General features: G+C 36.0%; 1 protein-coding gene across 2 annotated transcripts in view; it reads right to left on the bottom strand.

Moving 5' to 3' along the window:
• COL19A1 (collagen type XIX alpha 1 chain) overlaps nucleotides 1-27,061 on the bottom strand; it is a 307,907-nt gene that overhangs the window by 105,794 nt on the left and 175,052 nt on the right. The window lies entirely within an intron of this gene.

The raw sequence follows: 27,061 nt of genomic DNA, 5'->3' as shown, positions 1-27,061 counted from the left end.
ATAAAACCTGCATTTGTCATCTTAAACTGATGTTTCTCAAAAAATGGTCTGAATTGTAATTTCATAAGAGTAACCTGAGGGTGCGATTGGATGTTACAAATGCATATTCTGGAGTTCCATCCTACACTTAACTGGTTTAGTATCTCTGGGGAAGGAAGTCATGAATCTGCATTTTAAAACCATTTCAGGTCACTCTTATGCTCACTAAGGTATGAAAAGCACTACCTTAAGCCATACTATAATCCTATGTGTTATATAAAGCACATCAACTAGCTCTTTTCTTCCCTTTGGATGGTTAAGCTATTTTTTTACATAAACTAAATAAATACCCCTTGCTTATTCATCTTCATTTTCATAATTGAATTAACTTTCCCAAGTTCACCACTAGCTAAATTCCAATTGCAAGAGTTAGAAAAATAAGATTGTACCAACAGCTCTAGGTGACTATGTATCTAATACCACTTAAAGGGCAGTTAGTTATTTTTTATAAATTAACTTGAATTTTTTTCCTTTTCTAAAGGAATGATGTAAGCTTAGGTATTGAAAGCATACATTTTGAATGACAAGCATTTCTGAGCATGTTTTATTTTCAGTTTTTATTTTTTTAGAGAGAGTATGTGAGCTGGGGGCGAGGCGGGGAGGGCAAGGGGAGGGGATTGAGAGAGAATCTGAAGCTAGCTCCAGGCCTGCATGGAGCCTGATGCACAACTTGATCTTATGACCCTGAGATCATGACCTGAGCTGAAATCAAGAATCAGCTTAAGCTAACTTAATGCTTAAGCAACTGAGCCACCCAGGTGCCCCTCTGTGGATATTTTATAAATATGGTCACATTAATTCATTGTTACTAATTATTTTATTATATCCTATTGGTAGTATATTCATACACATTAAGACTTATTGCTATTGACAAAGTAAAAGTATTGGTTTCCTCTTTTAATATTTTTTGCGGGGACAACCATAAACATAAACACAGAAAAGCCCATTTCATTTACTAATTTTCTTGCTCTGAAATTGTCAAAGTAAGCTCTTCTCTCTGGTTTTTGTCTAGGCTTGGAGTAGGGTAGAAAGTCTAATGCTAGTTAAACCAGTGAAGTAAACTTTGGGAGATAAGTAAGCACATACCACACTGTAATTGGGTGGGAAATGTTTGCACTGTTATTGAAGGTAAGTAAAATGCACATCATCAAGAGTTCATATAAAAACAGCGGCTGTTCTTAGAAACAATCTTAGCTAACACCTAAAGAACAATTTTTTAAAAACTTAATTAAAAACAGAGCTATAATTAGTGGTCTTTTCATGTATTTTCTGTTTCAGAGATCTGAACCTGGGAGTTCCTTTGGGGAATTATAACACTGGAATGAATATATAATTTAATAGTCTGTATACTTAATAAAAGTTATACACATGTATATCATTTTCTGGTCTTGTAGTTTACACATTCTGAAAATCAATATATTGGGTCTTTTAGTAAATGTAAGTCAATTAGACCCTGAGGACTAATCAATGATAAAAAGTTTACTTAGAAAGTGTAAGCACTGTAATTTATTTATTCACAAGAGCACAAAGAAGCAAAATCAATGGCATCGAAGTGGGTGATTGGTTCTTTCTTTTAGGTTGAGGTAAGTTAAAACCGTAGGATCAACTTTCTGTATGCATTCTCCTTTCTTTAAAGGAGACATGTATATTGATCTGGGCAGAAGTGGGGGAAAATGAGGCTGATTATTGATCAACTTTTATCACAGAGTTACTGGTTAAGGCAAACCAAATGTCAGATATTGTTATATAATATTGGCATGTTTTAGGATGAGGAGTAAAAACATTCATGATTCAGTATGGTATGGGCAAACATCCAAGCTCTTGCCTATCACTGCTGATTTACGTGATCATTTAAGTCAGCCTTGCAATTGTCAGAGTGCATACACTGATGTGTATGCTGGAGGAGTGCCGAGGAATGCTACTTTCATTTATGCATCCTGCCTAAGGGTGGATATACGGGTCAAATATTTTTTAGGGCTGTTAAGTTACTGGAACATACTGTATGCAGCAGATAACTTCGGATGGTACATAGTTTCAGCTCAGATGTCATTTGTAGGCTTGAGTTCCTAGTTACACTCTGATACTGATTTGTATACTTTTTAAAGATTTTCTTTACAAAGCAAACACAGTCCCTATTTTCTTAGCCACACAGCCACATGTGCCTTAAATATATTTGGACTTAGGACTTTAGCTTAAGTGTTAAGTTTCAGTGATTTATTAAGGGGTTCTGACAGGACAGAACAGGAGGGTAAATAGATAAGAAACATGGTGGAAGCTCCAAAAGATGATGTTTGGGAGTGGTCATCAACCACTGTATTGATAGACATTGTGGGCCGACTCCCAGGCATCCTCTTTCTTCTCTCCAAGGAGCTCTGCCAATGAACTCCTTAGGCCTCTTTACTCCCACTTAAGGCCTCCCACTGCACGGAACAGTCTCAAAATCTCCTGTTCCTCCAAGCCATCTTTTGTTTTTTTCATTTAAAAGCATTAGGTACAGGCAACAGCCTGCCTAAGAGATAATGTAGATTTTTGGTAGTGTGAATTTTATTACTTAAGCCAGGATAATTCGGGGAATATTTTATCTATTTATTACTTAGATATGTATTATTCATAACATATGCCAAGACAGCAGGTATAAAGCACAACTCTCATCCTAGGACTAAAATCAGATCTCTCTGGTTTTTCTGAGCAAAATGTAATCTATGAATCCCTGTTCTTTTCCTTACAGGGCTCTAGGGAATTGTGTGGGGACGATTGGGGCCAGGGGCTAGTGCTGTTGCTGGTGGGGGTGCTGGGTGGGAGGAATGGCTTAACCATGTTTGTTCCCACTTCTATCACCTCCTATTTCAGTGCCTTCACTGCAGGGCTTACTCAAGACCTGCCGTAAAGTGAGACAAAAAGCAGAGAGTTAGGGGAGGGTGGGGATGAAAATCCTGACAGATAAAAAGACAAATGCTGAGCTGCAGTGGCCTTCCTGGTTAGGATGCCTGCTCCCAGGTGGCCATTTGTTCATAAGCAATTCTGATAAATTGGAGTCTGGCTGAATCTCCAAGTGGATGAGGAAATACTGTTCCAGCATAATCACAATTAGGCTAAGCCAACACTTTTCTGAAAACTGGAGTATAAAGCACAAAACGGATTTACAATATCAGATTACCCTGGAAACCTCAAAGTGCTCAACATGTAAGTTTCCTGTTTGGAAATAGTGTAAAGGTTATTAGATAGCAGATCAGATATCTATCTAATGATTTAAGCCCCAGGGTGCTCAAACCAGATTGTGCATCAGCATCATCAGGAGGGCTGGTTAAAACAGATCAATATGTAAGGAAAATGGAACCCTCGGGTACTGTTGGTAGAAATGCAAACTGGCGCAGCCCCTGTGAAAGACAGTTTGGAGGTTCCTCAAAAACGTAAAAATAGAACTACTACACTGGTTCCATTACGTTTACTAAAGAAAAAGAAAACACTAATTTGGAGAGATATATGCACCTCTATGTTGCAGCATTATTCACAATAGCCAAGATATGGAAGCAACCCAAGTGTCCACAATAGACGAACAAATAAAGAAGATGTTGCACATGCACACACACACACACACACACACACACACACACAGAAATGTTACTTAGCCATAAAGAAGAATGAAATCTTGCCATCTGCAAGGACATGAACGGACTTAGAGGGTATTATGCTAAGTAAAATAAGTCAGACAGAGAAAGACAAATACCATATGATTTCACTGATATGTAGAATTTAGAAAACAAAATAAATGAACAAACAAAACAAAACAAAACAGAAAACATAGTCTGAAATACAGAAAACAAACTGGTTGTTACCAGAGGGGAAGAGTGGAAGAGTGGGAAAATGAGTGAAATAGGTGAAGAAAGTTGATACTATTGTAATAATTTTATATGATAACAGAGGGTAATTAGGCTTATAGTGTTGATTATTTTGTAATGTATATAAATGCTGAATCACTAAGTTGCATACCTGAAACTACTATAATACTGTATATCAACTATACTTAAAAAAAAAAAGACCCAAAGATTTGTATCCCTATTTCCAGAGTTTTTGATTCACTAGGTCTTTTGGGTAAGGCCTGAGAATTTGCATTTCTAACAGGTTGTTTATAATGCTGCTGGCACACTTTGAGAGTCTCTCCTCTAAGCCTCAAGCTCTTATTCATATTTGAAGTCAGGCAATCATGTAGAGCCCCTAATATCTTGCAAATCTTGTAGCTTAGAACAAGAAAGCCCAATTGGGTTTGTGATTATATGGAACTTTGAGAAAAAAAACCAAAAAACAAAAAACATTGTCAAGTTCAAGAACACCTGGACTGGAGACCTGGCTTTTTCTTTTATGGAAATATTTTGGGTCAGGATTTCATTGCTGTAAAATTGATATTTATATTTTGCAACATGTCTGCTAAGCATTAAAAAAAAGATCATATGTAAATTCCTACCATATACACCCATTAGGATGGCTTTCTTTCAAAAAACAGAAAATAAGTGTTGGCAAGGATGTGGAAAAATTGGAACACTTATTCACTCTTGGTGAGATTGTAAAATATTGTAACTGCTATGGAAAACACTATGCAGATTCTTCAAAAATTATAATTACCATACGATCTAGAAATCCCACGCCTGGGCATATAACTAAAAGAACTGAGTACGGGCTCTTGAATTTGTACATCCGTGTTCATAGCAGCACTATCCAGGATAGCCATGAGGTGGAACCAATTCAAATGTCCACTGACAGGTGAATGAGTAAACAAAATGTGGTATATATGTGTATATATGTGTGTGTATATATATATGTGTATATGTGTGTATATATATACACACACCATGTATATATACATATATATATTACATATATAGATATGATGGAATCTTAGTCTTAGAAAGGAAAGAAATTCTGATACAGGCTACAACATGGATGAAACTTGATGATACTATGCTAATTAAATAAGCACAGTGAAATAAGTCACTAAATGAAAATGCCATATGATTACTGTATGCATTACTTATTATGAAGTATCTAGAGTAGTCAAATTTATAGAAACAGAAAGTAGAATGGTGATTACCAGGGTCAAGGGAAAGAGGAAAGAAGGGAGTTGCTGTTTAATGGGTATAGAGTTTTAGTTTGCAAGACAAAAAATTCTGGAGATCTTTTTCACAACAACATGAATATATTTAACACTACCAAACTGTTGTATACTTGAAAATGATTAAGATGGCAAATTTTATGTAATACATATTCTTTCCACAATTAAAACCAACAGCAATACTCATGACATGACGTCCAATACATAGTGGTAATAACGTTAGTTACTTCTCATCCTGCTCTTTTACCATCCTCTGCCTGATTCTCCACTTTTTTTCATTTAAAAATGCTTGATAATATATCAAGAAAAACTGAAATATGGATTGTGCATGAATTAAAAAGTATAACCAACTCTTAACTATGCATATGGCATTTTTTCGTCCAAAATAACAATCAAGGTGCCCATGAAACATAGAAATATAAGAAACAAATTGTGGGGTATTCATACAATGGAACACGTGATATAACAACAAAAATGAATGGAATACAATTATGTGCAACAATACGAGTGACTCTTGCAAACACTGTTCATCAATTTATAAAAGGAATAAACTTAAGCAGAGTGAGTCCCTACTGTTAGAAGTTATTACCAGTTACCACCGTGGGAGCCAGGAGTTTCTGAGGGCACCAGAGAGATTTTATTGTGTCAGTGAGGCTTATCTGTTGAACTGGTGTGCTGGTGACATGGATGAGCTCAATATTTGAAAAATAATCAAGATGTATATCCTTCTGACACATTTTTCTGAATGTCTGTTACAGTAAATTTTTTAAAAAATGAAACCAGGGTATTTCAACAACAGAATGATTTTACTTCAATTATCTATGTCTTCAGCTACCTGTATTTGCTGTGTGCAAGGCCACAGAGGGTCACCATTGTCAGGAAGACAAAAAAACAAAAAACCCAAAAAAGCAAAACCACCACCACAACAAAACCTCATAAGGCTACTTAAATAAATGACATCTACAATTTTTCAACAGTTAAAAATAACCATGCTTCCAGGATGACTTGCAGTATGAGAGCACGTGTATCTTAAATTAGTCACTTGATTTATAAACACTTGGCCCTGCAGGAGCATTAAGAAGAGAAAGAATGCAAATAATGGACTACTGGTACTTATCTGACAGATGGTTTTTGCTGCTGCTGAGGATGATGATGAAGAAAAGGTTATAGTAGTAATCGGACTTAAATAAAGGATGGCATGCAGACTCCAAGCCCACAGAGGAGACACATGTGAAAGTAGTCTCTCTAAATTGCCAGATCTTGCTAATACAGCTGGCTCCTCTCAAATATTTCCCTGTTCCCATGTGTGTATTTAGCACACTCTTAGGCATCAGCTCGCCTGACCAAGGTATCAAGGAAATGTCAAGGAAGAGGAGACAGGGCCTTGACTGGCACCCACAACTGTGAATGAGGTGTTAATTACACAGGAAAACATTACAGACTATTTGGGAAGTTTAGTTTTCTCTTTTTACATTGTGAGCGGAAATAAGATTTATGACCAATGTAAAAAGTTACCACATTTTGAAGTCAATGATATGTGAAAAAAAAAATGAGAATGGAATACTTATGTAAGTAATGCATAATATCTTAAATTCATTTTATTTCTTAACAGATATTTAAAAATACATGTATGACAGCAATGACTCTAGTCATAAAGGTCTCATTATTTCAGGGATCAGGCAAGTGGCTCATGTAAGGACATGGGAAGAGGATTTAATTCAGCATGGACAAACGATTTGAAATAGGTTTAGAGTTAAGGAAAGATGAATCCATAGTGTGATGCCAATCTGAATACTGCCTTCCTCATTTAGGGTGGGATCCCAAAATTTCTAAATCATTCCACAATTTCCCCATCTTTCTGTCCCTTTCCTTTCTTTTCCTTGTACAGACTTTGAGTAACCACCGTGGCTTTTCAAAACAAGTCAGAAATATGACAATATCATGTAAACCTCATCAGCTACAATTGAATAAGTGATAATCTGAATAAATGATAACACTTCATCAAAGCATTGGACTGAGCCAAGTGGTCTGTAGTCAGTAATGTCTACAGTCACTCTTTAGTATTCCTATTAAGTTATTATGTTGTTACTAATTTGGTCATGAAGATAAGTACAGTCAAGGTCTGACCTCTTAACTCCTTCTTATTGGTGTACCAACAATCAACTTTTCCCCCCGTGCCCTGAGCTATCCATGTTGTACCACAAAAACATAAGAAGAGTCTATGACTTATAATTATTAAAATGGCTACCATTGGGCAGCCCGGGTGGCTCAGTGGTTTAGCGCTACCTTAAGCCCAGGGCATGATTCTGGAGGCCTAGGATGGAGTCCCATGTCAGACTCCCTGCATGGAGCCTGCTTCTCCCTCTGTGTCTCTGCCTCTGTGTGTGTGTGTGTGTGTGTGTGTGTGTGTGTCTCATGAATAAATAAAATCTATTTAAAAAAATAAAATGGTTACTATTTATTAAGTGCTTGCTATGGTCCTGGCATAGAGTGTTAAGCAATGACTTAACATTATTTTGCTTAGTCTTTTCAAAACTACTGTGGGTGGTTGGTACTATTCCCACTTTATAAAGAAAGAAAGGTTAAACATCAAGCTCCAAATCACTCTCTTCTTAACTGGTGGAACCAAAATTTAAGACCAAGTATGTCTGATCTTAAAACCCATAATCTCAAGGTTTACTTGGTAGATAGTCTGATCATTCACAATTTAGGTTACTTTGCTGCTGTAATTGTTGAGGTTCTCTTATTTTCTCATAACCAAGGCAGTTTTTTAAAAGTCCCAGTTGCTTATCACTTTGTCCTTTGGAATTTGGGTTCTGGAGGTCTCACCTGCTCTCCTGGTTTCTGTTTGCCCTCGCCTCAGAATCTACTCTGACTTCTGCAGACCTTCCAACATACTGTCCATAACCTTCCATTAGGATTTATCTGAGGTCTCCTGATTGCCCTGCCAAACCTCCAACTCTTTCAGTCTCAATTTCTGGCTCTGTTTTCTATGCCTGCCATTGTCAATCTCTGCCAAGGAACTTGATTCATTTTGGTATCATGGGTGGGACAGCAGTAGGGTATGACCAAACAATTTCCTGAACATGCTGTGAATATATTTTCACCTCTTTATGCCACAATAAGAGGGTGGATGCTGGAAGCGCACTGTGAGATGTTCTTTTCCTCCCTAGCTGGAAATTTACAGCAGGCATGCTCATGGACTAGAAAAAGAGGAATCAGGCCTTCTACAGTGCCTTCTTTGTCTCAGGATGATCTACTGGCCTTCCACATCTCTAAGCACTTTCAGAATGCCTTGTGAATGCCGAATTTTATCTTTTCACCTTTGTTAGAGGAACTGTTATATTTCTGATTTAGGATAGATGAAATCAATACATAGAGGAAAAAATAATGCATGTAAATTGTCCTATTTTCACAGAAATATGAAAATGAAAACAATGTGGTCAGAGAAGTCACAGTCTGAACACAGCCTCACTGACTGGCACTGGGACAAAGAAATCATTAATAACATTTTGTATCTTGATTTCAATTAACGTAGTTATAAAGGGTATAATTTCAGCATTTTGAGCTGCCTACTTTAAAAGATGAAATGTAGCCTCAAGGGTGAACTTTTAGAACTGCATTTTCAATGTGTAGGATTGATTAACCAGCACCAAATAAATTCACAGAAATATGTTTTGCAGCAATCCAATAACTTCCTGGTAAAGGAAGAGAATTCCCGAGGATCCCTAAGATGAACTATACAGGTTACCTGATTTTGAAAGAGAATTTTCAGGGCATAATCCTCAATGCATCAATTTGAATTTAATAGGTCAGATTGCATTTGGATATTTAAATGCTGACTTCAGAATCAAGTCCCAACAAAAAAGCTGTGTAAATTTGTTTAAGAAAAAGGTACTATCTTTTACATACTGTGCAAGGGGAAACTACCTGGGTGACTAAGACCTAAATCTTGTCTTCAATGTAGAAGAGGAGGGACAGTTACTTGCAACAATTATTTGGATAGACTTGTTCATTTGGTTATGAGTGAATTTAGGAGTACAGGATGTGGGAGTGAGGATTAAATTCCCTCCATACTGACCATGTGCTACCTCATACTAACTCTTGTCAGTCTTCTCTTCAGAGAGAGGTAGAGGTAAGGTTACCACAATGGGGCTGAAATGTAGGGAAGAAGCTGTCAGTATACCTTTAGCAACAAGATGGGGCATCAAACTCTAAATGTCTTCTCAAGCAGGGACGGCTTGTCCGGGATGCTTCTGCACTGACACGGATGTGTGTATCTTCTTTGATCCTTTTCTTCTCTGATACTTATCACTAACCTTTTGATCAAGTGTGTTCAGAAAGCATTTCCCAGCCTGTCAGTCCTTTTTTGTTTTTTTGCTTGATTCTTGATTGATCCAAGTATTGGGAAATGTACTGATGACTTTCAAACACTGAACACTTGCCATTATACCAATACTGGGTACATTTTTTCTTGATTTGAATACTACTTAACATTCTTTAAACTTTACATTCAAATCACTTGAAACTGCGACTGGGTAGCAGTCATACTCCAGACAGTTTCTTTCTCCTTCAGCTCCAAACTCCCAGCAAAAGATTAGGATTTCCCAGGAAAGCCAGTGTTCCACTTGGTCCTGGCAGCTCTGGTGATGGGTCATTTGCTGAATTATTTTTATGTTCTTCTTTGATTTTTCCATCCCCTTTAGGGAACTATCCTACAGGCAGAAATCCCAGCTACATGTTGTTCCTAGCATCCTGCCTAGATGTAGTAATACATACATGTATGCCCGCATACATATGGATTCATACATAAAACCTACCAAATCAGCCTTCTCAACCACATAAAACTTCTGTTACAAATTTTAAACTCTTCATTTGTTCATCTGCCACCTCTTCACTGTGTCTTTGTAGGACACTTTTTCCCACTCTCAAGCAGCACATGCCCAGATTTATTCATTCACTCATTCAACAAACATTTACTGAGCCCCTAATACAGTCAGACCCTTTTCTATGCTCTGGAAATCTCTTAAATCTTGTCCTTTAATTGGGAACAATAATAGTAATAGATAACCGATGGTCCTTACTCTGTGCCAAACACCATTCTAAGCAATTTACATCTATTTATTCATTAAGTCTTCAGAATACCTTTGAGGTATCTCTGCTTTTTACAGATGAGGTAACCAAGTGCCAAGCAACTTGCCTACGAGCACATGGTTAGTAAGCAGCAAAGTTGGGAATCCAGGCAACTTGGCTGTATCATTTCTGATCATTACCACTATGTTATACTTACTGCATATCTGATAATTAAACAAATAAAGATATGAATTTTGGATAGCAATTAGAATTATTTTAAAAAGCAGGGTGAACAATATAAGTTTATATAAGGGAGATGTGCAGTTTTGGATAGAAAAATTGGACACTTGAACCAAGTAAGTCTGTGAGCCATGTAAAGCCTGAGAAAGGGCATTCAGTAGAGGGAACAGCAGAAAGCAAGCCCTGAGTATGGCTTGTTCAAGGAAGAGCAAGAAACACAGGTAGCTAGAGAAGAGCAAGCCTATGGGTGGGTAGTAGGCAGGCCAGATTATGCTGGACCTTATAGATTATGATGAGGGTTCTAAATTTTCTTATTTTGATTATGATGAGAAGCTACTGGAAGTTTTGTCTTAAAAAAGTCATATAATAGAGGTTGATCTAGGTACCTGTCTATGTAGATAATAGGCAGGAAGGTAAAATTACTATAAAGTCATCATTTAATACAGGGGCTCAACAGAACTGATTTAGGTTATCTGACTTAGATTGCTTATGGTAATACCTCCTTCCATTTATGCAGATAATCAGATGTTGATTATCTGTATATCATCTTATGATGTTTACTGACAGGGCCATGGTACCAACATGTTTGGTCAAACATTATTCTGGGTGTTTTTGCAAATGTGTTTTGTTCTGTTTTGTTTTCTGGTGAGATTAACATTTAAATCAGTGGACTTTGAATAAAGCAGACTGTCCTCCATAATGTGAGACTTGTCTAATCAGTAGAAGGTCTGAATAGAACAAAGACTGGCCTCCCCCTGGCAAGAAGGAATTCTATCAGCAGACTGCCCTCGGCCTCAAACTGCAACTCTTTACTGGGTCTCCAGTCTGCCTGCCTACTCCACAGATTTTGTATTTACTAAGCCTCCGTAACTGTGTGAGCCTATTCCTTAAAAAAACTCTATGTATACATACCCTGTTGGTTCTATTTCTCTGGGGAACCCTAATACACACTTCCATTTACATGCACAAAACATTTTTTACCTTCCATTAACATTTTATGCTACTGAATATAAGATCTATTGTTCTCTGATATTTACGCAACCCATTGCTTTAGACTGGAAAAGAAGATATATAAGGATGTGAGATCTATTTTATCTTTCACTGTGAACTGTGGCTTTAAAATAGAGAAAGCTGCATTGTGTAAGTAATCCTGGAAGACTTATACAAGGATATTAATAATTTAATGAACTAGTACTCAAGGGGAAAAGATGTTCTTGAAACATGTCAGGATGAATTTTCAAGGGAAAGACCTAATTAGCAGTGTCTGAAGCATATGTCATCACATTTAGAAAACAAGAACTAGTCCCTGTGGACAGAATGGTACGTTGGATTTTAAAGCTTTAACTACTCTAGTTAATATGTATGATTAATGAGCAATATGTCAGTTAGCTGGCCTAACTCAAGTGAAAGACCTTGCAGGGGAAAAATATGTTTCAACTAATACATAGAAATATACAAACGTATATAATATCTTTTATATTATGACAAATCAATAACTTAGAGTCCTTATTGGGAAATAACTTCATCGTTCAGATGGCTTTTAAAATATAGAATCAAAGCTACAAAGATGCCTCAAAGTAATAGATGACCAATGTCCCAATGACTTTACAAATGAATCCTGAAAGGCTAATAAAAGACAGAAAGCCCTTATTGTTGGATTATGGCTGAGAACTCAACAGGTGAGGAAAAAATATAAATGAAAGTAGTTATGTCATTATTTTTTTCTCATATACAGTATTTTTATCTGATTATTGAGGTAAAATCATATTGAAGAAATAGTTAAGTCCATTAAAAGAAGAGAACACATGAGGATGGGGTCTATTGATATCAAGATCTCCAGAGGCAAAGAGAAAAACCCAATCACTTGTATTTGTGATTCTAAACATATAATTATATGGTAATGTTCACTAGGCTCATTTGGATGTCTGGGCTCCTGAAGACAGAACATTAATTTAAATCCTCCAGAAACATCAACAACTAAAACTACAAAGGAAATAACATTGCAAATGATCAAAACTACAGATTTGTTTACTACCTTAATGAGAAATGAACTACCAGGGAAAAACACAAATGATTCTGAAAACAAAGTAAACACATAATCTTATATCAGTAATAAGCATTTGTAAATTTATTACTTATTACTTACAATGTCTACTATACGTTGATTATTGGAGATTAAAGAGAAAATCACAGACTTTACCCTTGAGGAGTTTATAATCTAATATTAGAGCATTTCTCTTTTTCCCTCTGTATAAAGGGTTTTTTTTCCACACAAAAAAATTAAGGTTGCTTAAGAGATCCAAGAAAAGAGTTATAATTAACCATTATTTTCAAGATTTGGAAGTTATGTGACACGTGGACAAAAATGGCTTTAGATTATTAGAGTAGCAATATTTCTATTTTGGCATACTTTAAATATGTGTGTACTTGGTTGTCCATGGTCATATTTTATATTATGTAGAAAGGTATAGGGGATCCCTGGGTGGTGCAGCGGTTTGGCACCTGCCTTTGGCCTAGGGCGCGATCCTGGAGACCCGGGATCGAATCCCACATCGGGCTCCCGGTGCATGGAGCCTGCTTCTCCCTCTGCCTGTGTCTCTGCCTCTCTCTCTCTCTCTGTGACTATCATAAATAAAAAAAAAAAAAGATCGAATCCCACATCGGGCTCCTGGTGCATGGAGCCTGCTTCTCCCTCTGCCTATGTCTCTGCCTCTCTCTCTCTCTCTCTGTGACTATCATAAATAATAATAATAAAAAAAGAAAGGTATATACTCACTTAAGGTGAATATAGATTCTAAGTCTCATATATTTATGGCAAAAATAAGTGATCATTGGCTTAACAATAATAGGATGGAAAAGCAGTATGCATTGTTTGAGAAGCCAGAGACCTGATCACTAGTACCTTCCCTTTTATCTATGAGCTAAGCAAACCTGACAAGTCATATAATCTTTCAGCCTTAGCTACATTTACCTTATAAGAATAAAAAGATAGCTGCCTTTGTGGAGCTTAAAATATCCTACAGAGACAATGACAAAATAAGTAAGTTTTAGTGTGGTCAATGGTGACAGATGCAACCAAAAAGAAAACAGGAGAAAGGGATAGGGAGTATTGTGAGGAAGTCAGAGAATGCTGTGTTGCAAAGATGACCTGTGAGCCAAGATCTCAAAGAGTTGCGGGAGGAGGCTCCATGGAAATCTGGGGAAAACAAGTACAAGGGCCTGAGGTGGAAATTTCAAGGAACTGCAGGAAGCCAGTGAGGCTATAATGGTGTGAGAGGAGAGAGGAAGTATTGTCTATGGGGCCTGTGGAGCAGAATCCTGTAGGCTGTTGTAGGGAGTTCAGCTTTTACTCTGAGTAAGGGCTCTAGTTTGCCCCTTGTAAAATCTAAATATTCATGGAATGAACTAGCCATAGGAATAAAAGACAGGGTACAGAGAATCTAGTCAGTGATACTGTAGTGGTGTTGTACGGTGACAGATAATGGCTACACTTGTGGTGAGCACAGCATAACTACAAAGATGTGGAATCACTATGTTGTACACCTGGAGCTAATGTAACATTGTGTGTCAACTCTACTAAAAAAAAGTCAAGATAGAATATTCATTTCATTTAGAGGTTGAGGCCAAAGCTATGAATACCACCTTCTTAGGCAAAGTGTTGTTTACATTTGAAAACTTCAGTTCCAACTCTGCCAGTCATTCAACCAGTCCTTACCCATGCTTGGAAGAGAAGAGAACTAGGTATGGGCAGTCCCAGTGGTGCAGCGGTTTGGCGCCACCTGCAGCCCGGGGCCTGATCCTGGAGACCCGGGATCGGGTCCGCGTCGGGCTCCCTGCATGGAGCCTGCTTCTCCCTCTGCCTGTGTCTCTGCCTCTCTCTCTCTCTCATGAATAAATAAATAAAATATTAAAAAAAAAGAACTAGATAGCTGATGAGTGCATATTATCACTATTTCTGTGGACATATCTTACCCATAAGTCAGCTATGATGACATGGTAGTGTTAGTGTATTCTATATAAGGTTCTGTTTTAGGCCAAGTAGGTTGATCATGATACTAAATTTTAAAAAGAGTATTTGGGATATATTTTTCCTTCATATTTGCCAAGAATGTAACTGATTCACAATCAGTTACATCTAAATGTGTTGAACTATCTTCTCCATGCCTCAATGCAGTTTAACCTGTCTTGGAAAACTTGGAACTTCTGTACCAAAGAATGGTATGGAGAACTCTGTTGTTGTACTGCAGCCATAGAAAATATGTAAGGAGAGCATGGATATGTTCCAATAAACTTTATTTAAAAAACAGATGGTGGGTCACATTTGGTCCAAGGGTGGTTTGCTGGCTCTCAATCTATTGTTTTCATTGTTCTATCTTCAATGTCTACAATAGTACCTGGCCAACAGTAGGTGTTCAATAAATATTTGTTCCTATTTTTAGACTGAGCTAACAATTAAAATGGAATTAAGTGTAATTTGCTGAACATACTAAGAGAATGGATTCATAACCTCTAGACTTTTAGGATGCCAGAGTGCAAAATTTGTGGGGGCCAATAGATGGTAGCCAACTTTTTAGTATGTCAAGCTGGGACTAATAAAAGAACAAATGCCAATGTCATTTTGTAAAAGAAGGGATATCTTAACACCCAAAAGAAAGTGTAAAAGTACTATCTCAAAATGACACATTTTATATTAAATGAAACTTTATCAGAGGAAAAAAAGTAATTTATTGAAAAGATACTGGACAAATGAGGAACTCGTGCTAATGAAAAAAAAGAGTGTGATTTCATTCATTACTATACTTTTAGACAAAGAACAATATCTAAACTGTGAAATTAATTATGTCTCAAAAATTCTTTAGGATCTAGTGATGTTTTTATTTTTATTTCTTTTAATATTGTTATTGTAGGGAATACAAGATAAAACCCTCTTGAGTACTCTGAAAATTATTTTGCTGAGAATTTTTAAAATGTTATATAAAAAAAGTAATGTAACAAATGATTTATTTCCCCACGATACAGAATTAATTGGTAATATTTTGTAATACTTTCTTCAAATCTTTTTTAAAATGAACAAAATGTTATAGAACAAAATGGAAGTACTTTTGGACCACCTCCAGTCTTATTTCCCTCACTACTCTCAAGGTGTAACTACTCACATGAGTTTGATGTTATCCTTGTGGTCTACAATTCTTTAAAAGAATACATGCACATACATGTATATATATATATATATTAATAGTGTCGTATTTTGAAATTTGTAAAAATTATTTTTATTTGTGCCCTTTAACATTTTTGTACTCAGTAATTTTGTACTCTATCTTTGTTGGGAGTGTGTGTGTGTGTGTGTATTTTTGTGTAGATAATATTTCCAAAGGAAAACATTTCCAAAGTAGCAAACTATAGAAGTACAAAACGTACAAGGCTATTTATTATATTACAAGGCAAAGTCTCAATTGTGTTTTTTCAGGTTTTGTATATTGGAGTCTAATGTTGTTCAAGTCTTTCATCCAAGGAAAGAACTAATGGCCCAAGGAATTCAGGAATTTAGCACCATTTTTTTTTTCTCTGTTAGAAAACCTTCACCCTGTAAAATGCCAATTCAATTAGTAACATATGGTAAGTGCTGTAATAGCATAACTCACTTGCAATATTTTAATTCATGCAGCTAAATTTAAAAATATCTAATTGGGGATCATAAGGACTTCCAGTTACATGAAACATTAGTAGTATCTCTAACAACACAATAATTACAAATATTTTTGAAATGGAGTATAAAATGTAAACTGAACAAGGTGAATTAAATCTGGTCTACTGATCTAAAGTATCAGTTTCTTAGAGCTTTGAAATAGAATATCCATGTTCAATAAGCTAGATAGATGGAAACCTTAAAAAAGCCTTTTGTCATATTTCATAACATCAAGGAATGAAAGAGAAAGAATGAAGAATCCTTATGAAACATTTGCAGTCCATAAAACATTTCAGAAAAGACTTGTCAACCTCTGCTATAAATAATTTAGTCATGATATGTTGCTGGTCTTTACATGTGTCTATATGATGACAAAGAGAAGAACCTCCCCAAACTGTTCTGTAATACCTCTAGAAATAGAAATGTTTTGGGGAGAGCCAATTATAGTAAAAGTCTATTCATCTAGCACTTTATTAAATGGAAAAGTCCACCAGATGGCACTTCCGAGCTCCCATCAGATTGTGATAAGTGGTGATGTCCCAGGAGACAGGGCCACCAGTTAGCTGATATGGTACTTTTGTGCTGATGAGAAAGAAACAGCCTTCCTCCTGGTGGCTGCAGCCAAAAAGGGGGCACACAGTTGGTTAGTGGGGCACAGGCTGGATTTCAGTCCCCAAGCACCTGTTGACTGGTTGCACTTCTTCAGGGCAAATGTATTAGGTGACAAATCCACAAAAGTCTCTGGGATGCTAAAAGAACCACTAAATCTTTTCCATGGTTTTAATGCTAACAGATTTCACTGTGCTCAAATACTTGGAAATTAATATTGTAAGTGTGATATCACAATTAGCAGTTGATGAGCACCTGCCATGTGACAGTCTCTGTCCTGGCTACATTCCATGTATGTTTTTCTAATCATCACTTCAGGTTAGGCATCGTTAGTGTCATTTCTACTGCATAGCTGAAGAACCCAGGCTCAGAGAGGATGGATAGCATTCCCTGAGTCACAGAACCTGGGCTTATCCAGAAGTCTGCAGGATTCCAGAACCCTAGATCTTTGAGGGTTTGCATTGGTGAAGTGATGCAGAAGTTAACATTTTATTAATAAAAAGTTCAGGCAACCAGATCTCCACATAAGATATGAATCTATCAAATGATGAATGGCCCTCCTTCCATTGGCAAGCTCTGTGGGTTGCTTTGGCTAACCACCAGGGCCATTCTATGGCAGAAGGATCACTTCCACCTACCAGCTAGCATTCATGTGCACAAGGTGAAGGTGTAAGTAGGGAAATAAATCAAGACAGCCCCAGACAGAGAGGGGGCTGGGCAGAGACTAAGAGGCAGAGAAGCTTTTGTACCAGTATCAGGTACAAAATCAGTATCATCTGGTGTCATTAATTTCCCACTACATTAGTTAAACTATTTTGAATATTTTGTTATACTCGATTTTTTTAAAAGTCTTATTAGGACCTATTAAATTGATTTCTGAATCACTAATGGATTGTCACACAGTTTGGAAACCTTGGCTATTACCGAACCAGAACTTAGCAATGGATTTGTGTTAGAACCCAACTGTTTTTTGGTTTTTTTTTTTTTTTTTTTTTTTTTGCTCCGTGACTCTTTAACTTGCTCTTTAACTTTTTTAAGCCTCAGTGTTCTTTTTGAAAAATGGAGATAATAATCCTGAACAGAAAAAAGAAAAAACTCTGAACAGAGAAGGATGTTGTAACCAGGATAATAATATAGGATTACCATACATATTATTTTTATTGCTGTAATATTGCATATATATATATGTTATATTATTGGTGTAATATAGCACCAACAATTAATGAGATGGTCCAAAATTTTGCAGTTTTGTGACAGGTCAGCTTTAGCCATGCTAAAATTAGGCATGTTCGTCTTACCTAAAGAAAACCAGTCAGCATGAACCTAAGCTCAGCTACCAAGTAAGTTATCCTTATAGATCCTTACCTGATACCTTTAACTGTATCTTGTTTGCCTGTCTATGCACCTAGATCCAATACACAATTGCGTTTTTAATTGGGCTATACCCTAGAGCCCAATAAACTCCTTTGTGTTAAAATGGATCCTCAGATCTTACAAAGGTAAGTCAGACTATTGTTCACATTTTACCCATTCATTATTCCCTTTTATCTTCTTCTTCCCAAGGAGAAAATCAACCAAGAGTGAGTCTTCTTTCCTTTTAGAATACTTTTTAGAGATTCCATTTACAAAATGACTTTTAGCTCCTCTCCTTGTCTTGACCTGCATTTAGATTCCAGAAGAACTAACATAGGTAGCCAGGAATAAAGCAGAGCAGACAGTAAAATACGTTAACCTGGCTAACTGCACATTTCTTTTCATTATTACAAGGTTGAACTACTTTAAATGCTTCATTAGCAATACTTAATTAAAAGGAATTTTTCTACTGGTGATAAAGTTTTTGTTACGGTTTTAGCCTAAAGTCAATGTAACTCACGAAATCAGTACTTCTCTAACTCTATGGTGGGGACTGTTTTTTTTTCCCCTCTCACTTACCCTACCCCACAGTCCCTGGTAACCACCATTCTAGTCCGTTTCTATGTTTTCAGCTTTTTTAGTTTCCATGTATAAGTCATATCAGGCAGTATTTGCCTTTCTCTGTCTGACTTATTTTACTGCTGTATAATGCCTCAAGGTCCATCCACGTTGTCTTAAATAGAAGACTCCTTCCTAGTGGCTAATATTTCATGGTATATATACATTATGTCTTCTTTATCCATTCACTTGCTGATAACACTTAGGTTTTTCCCTATCTTGGCTATTGTGAATAACGTAACAATGAACATAAAAGTGTAGATACATTTTCAATATTTTCATTTCCTTTGGATATTCATTTCCTTCCCCCAGAAGTGGGACTGCTGGCTCATATGGTAGTTCTATTTTTTACTTTTTGAGGAACCTATGGTGGCTGCATCAATATACATTCCCACAAATAGTCCAAAAGGGTTCTCTTTTCTCAGTATGCTCACCGATATTTGTTATCTCTCTGTCTCACGCGCTTTCTTTCTTTCTTTCTTTCTTTCTTTCTTTCTTTCTTTCTTTCTTTTTTGGATGAGAACCACTCTTAACAGGGGTGATGTGAAATTCCATTGTGATTTTGATTTACATTTCCCCAATATTAAGTGCTGTTGAGTCACTGATTTCTTATCTTGCAGAAACAATGAGTTGGTTTTATAATTCTAAAATATTTGACAAACTTTTTCTCCTCAATAATCATAACTCAGTATGCAAGAATAGTTGTTTTGACCATTTTACATACTATCTCAAAATTTTAATAATCTCAATTTTAACATATTAATCTTTACAAATTAACAATTTTTACCAATCATTAGGCCTATTGTTTCATTTAGCTTGTTTTCAATGTCTTTGTTAGCAAGAAAATCCTGATGAAGGAAGCAATAAGTGTTTTACATTTTGTGCAATCTTCCTAATCTGGGTAACTGCTCTGGAATACCTTCCTATCATTATAGCTGTGTTGTCGAAACAAACTTCTATACAAAAATTGAACTCTAAACCCCATTTGTGGACAATGTAATTCTTCATAGTTTTCTACAGCTCAGAGCTAGTCATATTTGTTGGCAAAGAAGCTGAAGAAAACGATTCTTCCTTATATTGCCGTCATGTACAATTGCACATATGGCAAAAGAACTGCCACATGAGCATTACTTCAGCATTTGTCAAGACATAGTAAAAATATTTTGCCAGTTTTATTTGTCCTTTGAGTTGATATTACCTAGTTTTTAAAAAATATGTCAAGCCATGTGATCTTTGACATACATATTCACTCAATATTTTCAAGCAAATACCTTTGATGTCATCTTTCACTAATGCCTTATCAATTGTACTTTTATTTTTGCCTCAGCAATCTAAAGTACTACTATCTAAGACATCTACAAGGCATTAATATTTAAATATGAAGTATTGGGGGATCACTGGGTGGCTCAGCGGTTTAGCGCCTGCCTTTGGCCAAGGGCGTGATTCTGGAGTCCTGGGATTGAGTCCCACATCAGGCTCCCTGCATGAAGCCTGATTCTTCCTCTGCCTGTGTCTCTACCTCTCTGTGTGTGTGTGTCTCTCATGAATAAATAAATAAAATCTTTTAAAAAAATAAAAAATAAAAAATAAATATGAAGTATTGAACATTTGCTTTAATTGGCTTTTTACATCAATGTTCAACCTTTCAAAATGCTTTTGTTTTTGAACTTACTTATGTTTTGTGTATGAATGTTGCATATGTTTTGATGGATTCATTGCTATATCAGCCAGCCCATCTCAGTAAATGACATGACATGTTTTCATACTTCACCATCAATAAACTGAACTCAATATATGAGCGATCATACTTCATAATAAAACTAATATTAATTCTTTTGATCTTTATTTCTTTGAAATCACATTTATGGTCAGCAATTAGTTTATTTCTGATGAAAATACATGTCAAAAACTCCTGTGAAGCTTGCTTTTCTATTAGTTAGTTGGGGTCAAAAATAAATAATACAAATTTTACTTCCCTAACTTGATTAAAACTTAAAATAATTTATAAGAATAAATGATTATATTTTCTCAAATTTTTTTTGTGGATTAAAGTTGATGAGCTAACCTCAAAATGTCACGTTTTGGTGTGGCCCTACTGTTCGTGACTTGTAGGCACTTAGCACCCTTGTGACTCTTGTGTAGTTCAACAGCACACAATTCATTTATAGCCTACTGGATGAGTCCAATAATCATGTGTTTAGAATACATAGCAATATTAAATTGTTATAAAAGTTTCTAAACATGTATTTTTAATTTCTGTACTATCAGGGTGCAGTATCACCTTGTCTGAGCACCATACTTGAATAGCATTGTATTACATAGCATCCACAGTTTATTAACTCCTATCTTTCATGGAGACAATCTTATCAATTCTTCTTCTTTTCAAATGCTTTTTGGCTAGGTGAACAGTGTTCTAGGCTTTAAAAGAAAGCAAACACAGTTAGTTATGAGGAAAATGCAGATAAAGCAGAGTCTATTTTCTCTGACCTTTGTCCCTTTTTCGTCTTTCTCCCTTACATAGCTCCCCCGTGTGGGCATACTGTAGGCACATCGTCCACAGCAGTCTTGTTTCATTGTCTGACACTTCTCTACCTAATTAATCCTCTGTCCCAGTGTTGGTTTAACTCATTCCAATGTCTCCAGAAAGTGATGCTGCTGACATTTTTTGTAACAGAATCAAAATGAAGTTGATTAAGTAAAACAATTCTAAGTCATAGAATATTTTCCAAGAGTGCTCTAATTTGATTTTTCAAGTGAAGCCTGCAAGACTTTCAAAATCTGAACATGAACAATAATAAGATTTGAGGTTCATAAATTTGTTTATCTTTGTAATCGTGTTATTGTTAGAAAATGTGCCTAATTGTTAGAAATAATGTGGCAGAAAAAGAAAGCAAGTTGTTTGTTTTTAAGAAAACCCATTACAGGTAATTAGACCTGAAATTAAATAGCAAGATATAAAGAAGGAGTATGGAGGTGGAGCATGAGGGACATAATTAGGAATTTTGTTGAATCTTAAGAATAAAAGATTAAAAATGAAAGTATCATCCCACTAAATGCTGTTGGGAATTTACCTATTTCATTATTTGCTTCAGTTTTTCTTATACTAGAAATTATCTAATGAAAGTATATTAGACACACTCAACTCATGCAATTTTGACAAAATAAAAAAGAAAGGGAATAGTGCACCATTTTCAAAATTAAATTAGAAGCATAACTTCTTTTGAATTAGTAATTTTTATGCCATCCTCATTTTACTTTGAAAAGGTTTTTATCTCTATGGCAACAATTGCAAAGAAACACACCATATTCATTTCCATCGGCTCCTAATGAAAATGATTTTAAGCCCATAGTAAGTTAGTAGTATGGTATACAAAAATTTATAATTATAACCTCAAGGATTTATTGATAAAAAGACACAGGCAGGACTACTTATATAGTAAATCAGTCCCTTGACATTTCCTAGCTTGGGAATTATACTTGATTAGCATGTTTCAGAAATTTTATATCATTTGAGAAAAAAATAAATGACAGTTTATGGAATGTGTGTAGAGATATAAAAAGTGAAAAAGTGCCAAAAGAAATAAAGATAAGAACAATTTGATTTTGGCAGTATTTTACTCTGACATCATTTACATTATACCAATAAAATAAAATTTTCTAAGAAGTTAGAATTGTTTTCTAGCAAAATGGCTTTTTACAACAAAAGAAATGAATTCAGACAAATGACTGATAACAGAAGCTCTTGTCAGGTACCACCGGTGACTTGCAAAGGAAAAGAGTCACAGATAGAAAGGGTCAAGGAAATGCCTACATCTTCATCAGCTGCTTAATATAGTAACATTCTGAAGTTACACTAACAGATGCAATGTCCTGCCCCACCTTCTACCTTTTTAATTTTTTTTTAGTTTAGCTTACTCTATTTCTATATTTCTCATTGCTTTTACTTGAGTGAGTTGGGCTTGTTGTTCATGGAGGAAAAAAAGTAGTTGCTATAAACTTTACTTGCCTGGAAACTATGACCAATGCCACTTTTAAACAGCAAAAGTTTTATTAAGTCATTTCTAGTGCTGAAAAATTCTTTCTGTCTGAGATAAATATGCAGAATGCCTTGACTCCTACTCTGTCCCCAAGGGAGCACTCATGCCCCTCCTCTCTTCTGACATGTCCTTGAGGTTGAGGTGCTGACTCATGTTGACACATGTGCCTTGTCTTTTATTTATTATTGTTTCATGTTCCTTGCAATTGCAGTTTCTCCCTATTTGGTGACTTGTCTAAGTTTATAAATGTACTCAATTACAAAACAAAAGAAAATGACAACAAAAAACTTTTCTTTGACCTCTCTGAAGGTGTTCTTATACCATCTCTGTTTATACCTTTTTTTTTTAAGATTTATTTATTTATTTATTTATTTATTTATTTATTTGACAGAGAGAGAGAAAGCACAAGCAGGGGGAGTGACAGGCAGAGGGAGTGGGATAAGCTGAGTCCCTGCTGAGCAGGGAGCCTGATGCAGGGCTCCATTCAGAACTCTGGGATCATGACCTGAGCTGAAGGTCATGCTTAACTGACTGAGCCACCCAGGGAACCCAATACCTCAGCTTCTGAAAAGTACAGTCCATAATCCCCTAACTTTCTCAATAACTACTCTATTCTCAAGACTCATAAAAGGTCACATCTGCCTCTGCCCAGCACAGCTGCTCTTAAAAACAGCCTTGTTCCAGATCACCAAAAGCTTTTCCCCAGACCCCATCCTCCCTGACTGTGAAGCTTTTCTAATCAGTTGACCAGCCTCTTCTTTTCAGAACTTTTCTCTTTTTCTTTTTGTCTATACAGTTGACCCTTGAACAACTCAGGGGTTAGGGGCACTGGTCCCCACATAGACGAAAATCTGTGTGTAAGTTTTTGACTCCCCTCAAAACTTGACTGCCAATAGCCTACTATTGACCAAAAGGCTTACTGATAACAGTAACAGTTGATTAACACATATTTTACATATATTTATATACTGTGTTCTTACAATAAAACTAGAGAAAATATTATTAAGAAAATCATAAGGAAGAGAAAATATATTTATAGGACTGTATTTATCAAAGAAATCCATGTAATTAAGTGGACCTACACAGTTCAAACCCATGTAGTTCAAGGGTCTGTTATACTTTTAACTTTCTCATTCACCTTCCTACCCCTATATATATAGTTTACTCTAATTACAAGGTTCTATCCTCCATTCTTTTCTTTCTACATTCTCTCCCTTAACCATCCTATCTACTCTGGTGGCTTTGTCGCCCATCAACTGATGACTTTCTAACAGAGAACTCTGTCCTTTTCCTTATGATCTCAACCTAGTTTTTAGTGGGATGATGCATTTCCATTTGCAGATCCTTTTGGCAGTTCTAATGCTATAGGCTTGAAACTGACTCATCTCCAAAAGAATGTTTTCCTTTAGTATTTTTTACTTTGGTTAAAGGCATTATCACCATTTCAGATTTGATACTTTAGTCACCATTTTAATACTTATGTCCATTACCTTGTTTCTGCTCATTCTCTCTCCTTAATGTCTGTCCCATCTGGTCATTTCACATTATTTTTATAAGCATGAGCTGAGTTTAGCCTTCTATTACTTATTGATTAGACTAAAAAATAGTTCTATCATTTGCTCCAATATAAAACATACTCATACTCTCTGTCTCCCTGTCTCCCTATCTCTCTCTCTCTCATGGTGAGGTTAATATTAATCACTCTTTTATTTTTATTCTCCTCAAAAACTATTGAGGGCTCTGCACTGGTAATATTAAGGATGATGTTTATTCCACTTCTGGGTGCAGATGTTGTTGGTATCAGACTCAGTGACCAGCTACCATGGGCGCTGGCTGCCAATGGCTTTCACCTATGCTCCTCTCAAGGTCTGCCTTAGTCTACAGAACTGCCTTGACTGCAGATACCTCAGAAGGTACTGCCTTCTCCCCACCCTGTGGCTGCTGGGTATCAAAGCCTTGCCTCCTTCTCCGATGTAGGGATAAATTCTCTGGTGCCCCAGGTTACCTGATCAGATCAGGCCAAGACTAGACTTGTGAAAGCACATTTTTCCAGTCTTCCTCTTCCTTTTTCTGCTTCCTTCACTCTTACAAGTTTCTTCTGAAAACCAGGTACACAAAAACTCCATCTAGATACTGCTTTTAGGGAAACATGACCTAAGTCAACTTCCATGGTACCTCACATAAAACAGGGATTCAAATGTTTCTCAAATAAATAAAACAGGCTTTCAGATCTATCAGAAAGAAGGTCTTCTTTCAAACATAGTTGCTTCTCTCAAAATAGGCCTTCTTACTTATTTTCTTCTTTTTCCAACTTTTTATTAATTAGCTTTTGTCTTTTCTTCCCGGTATAGAGAAGGTTTACTTATAAACCTTCAAATTCTTTTAAAGATAAACCATAAACATGATTGAATAAGTATATAACTGAAATGTTTAATTTAAATTTAAACATTATTTATATGCATACTATTAAAATGTTCTTCACAAGAGATGTGGAATATTGTAGAAAACACAAGGCCAGTGGACAATCTGTAGGGACAGCCCTCACTATAACAGAAAGTGGGGTGATATTTCCTTCAGTGGTATTTTGCTCTTTTCATCATATTTTCTGCAGTTAATGTTCTTTTTTTTTTTTTTTTTAAAGATTTTATTTATTTATTCATGAGAAACACAGAAAGGAGAGAGGGAGAGAGGCAGAGACACAGGCAGAGGGAGGAGCAGGCTCCATGCAGGGAGCCCGACATGGGACTGGATCCCGGGTCTCCAGGATCACGCCCTGGGCCGAAGGCGGCGCTAAACCGCTGAGCCACCGGGGCTGCCCTGCAGTTAATGTTCTTAAGGTGGCATTATTATTATTGAATAAAATATTATTGGATTTACATAAAATATATGTGTTTATATTGTTGAATTTTATGTGCATTTGGGGCATTAAATATACGTTGAGATATTCTTTTTCACAGTCCCATAGATGCACTGTTAATATCTCTAACAATGCAAATACAAACAACAATCCTTGCTTGTGTTCAGGTGTGTACAGTTTAGGGATTTTAGAATTGCAGATGATGAACAACAACATAGTATGGCATGTTGCATACTCTTATGAATTTTAAAAGTGTGATAAAAACACAGATATATACACACACATATATATGATTTGCTGAATTTATCAAAAATATCAAACAGATGTCAAATGTATCTATAACTAGTCATGAAAAAAATCCAAGTAAAAGTTTACTATTTTTTTAAGGAAAATTAGGAAAAGTAGGTTCTAGGCTGTTTTTGGAAAAATTAAAGAACTATTTTAAATGCTATTAGGCCAAGAATTTAGAAATAAGAATACTGTATAATTTACTTATATTCCATAAAAGAGACATTTCCAACTTTTCTTATAATTGTTATATCACATTTATTTTACAATGGCTCTATTCTCCCCTGAAAATTGAAATATAACATACTGAAAAAAATAAAGTTCCATAAAATTAAATTTGTTTTCAGAATTCTGTGCTACTACCCAAGGTAACTCAAAATACTATGGACTTTTATAAAGTTGAGGTCTTGTATTGTTTACTAGAAACATAATGCTGGCTTTCAAAGTCATTAGGCCATAAAAATGTTTCATGATCCAAACGTTTTGCATTTCTGAAAACTTATATGTTTGTATTTCCCAAACTGATTAATAACTTGTAATTAATTCTTGGTTTTGGCAGCTACCTACATATATATTCACTGTGTGCCAAATGGATAAATAGCTTTGTACTTGACATTCCCAGTGGTAAATGTACCAAATAGCTACTAACGTGTTCAGTGTGATGTTCTGAATAACGATACTGATGCAGGAATTTAGCATACTGTCACTTTAGTGGAAAGTGCCTTCTCCTTTTCCATTCTCTTTAAGTGTTTCTTTGACGAGGTAGTTTATATTTATAAGATTCATTCATAGAACACCTGTCATCAGACTGCATTCAAAGTGCTCCTGGCTTAGTCTCCTAACATGCCTAGGGCTAAGCTGTGATGAAACAGATAAATTTAGATTAGAATCTTGAATGATTTGCCTGAAGTCACAAATTAATCCAATCCCACAGCTGGAAAAAGAACAGACCTGACTCTCTGCCCCACCCCCACCTCCTGCCCCCTGTTCCCCACTGACCAGCCAATGCTTGTTCTCAACTGTTGGTGCTGGATAAGCAGGGCATGGGCACAGAATATTCGCTCTTTACGATGTGTGGAGACCACAAAAGGATCAACTGTACCTATCTACATTTGTCTCTTTATAATGTGTGGTTTTAATGAACAAAATAAATG

Source organism: Canis lupus, chromosome 12 (assembly GCF_003254725.2).
Source record: "Canis lupus dingo isolate Sandy chromosome 12, ASM325472v2, whole genome shotgun sequence".
NCBI classification, from domain to species: Eukaryota; Metazoa; Chordata; class Mammalia; order Carnivora; family Canidae; genus Canis; species Canis lupus.
This window is presented reverse-complemented; position numbering and strand designations above follow the sequence as displayed.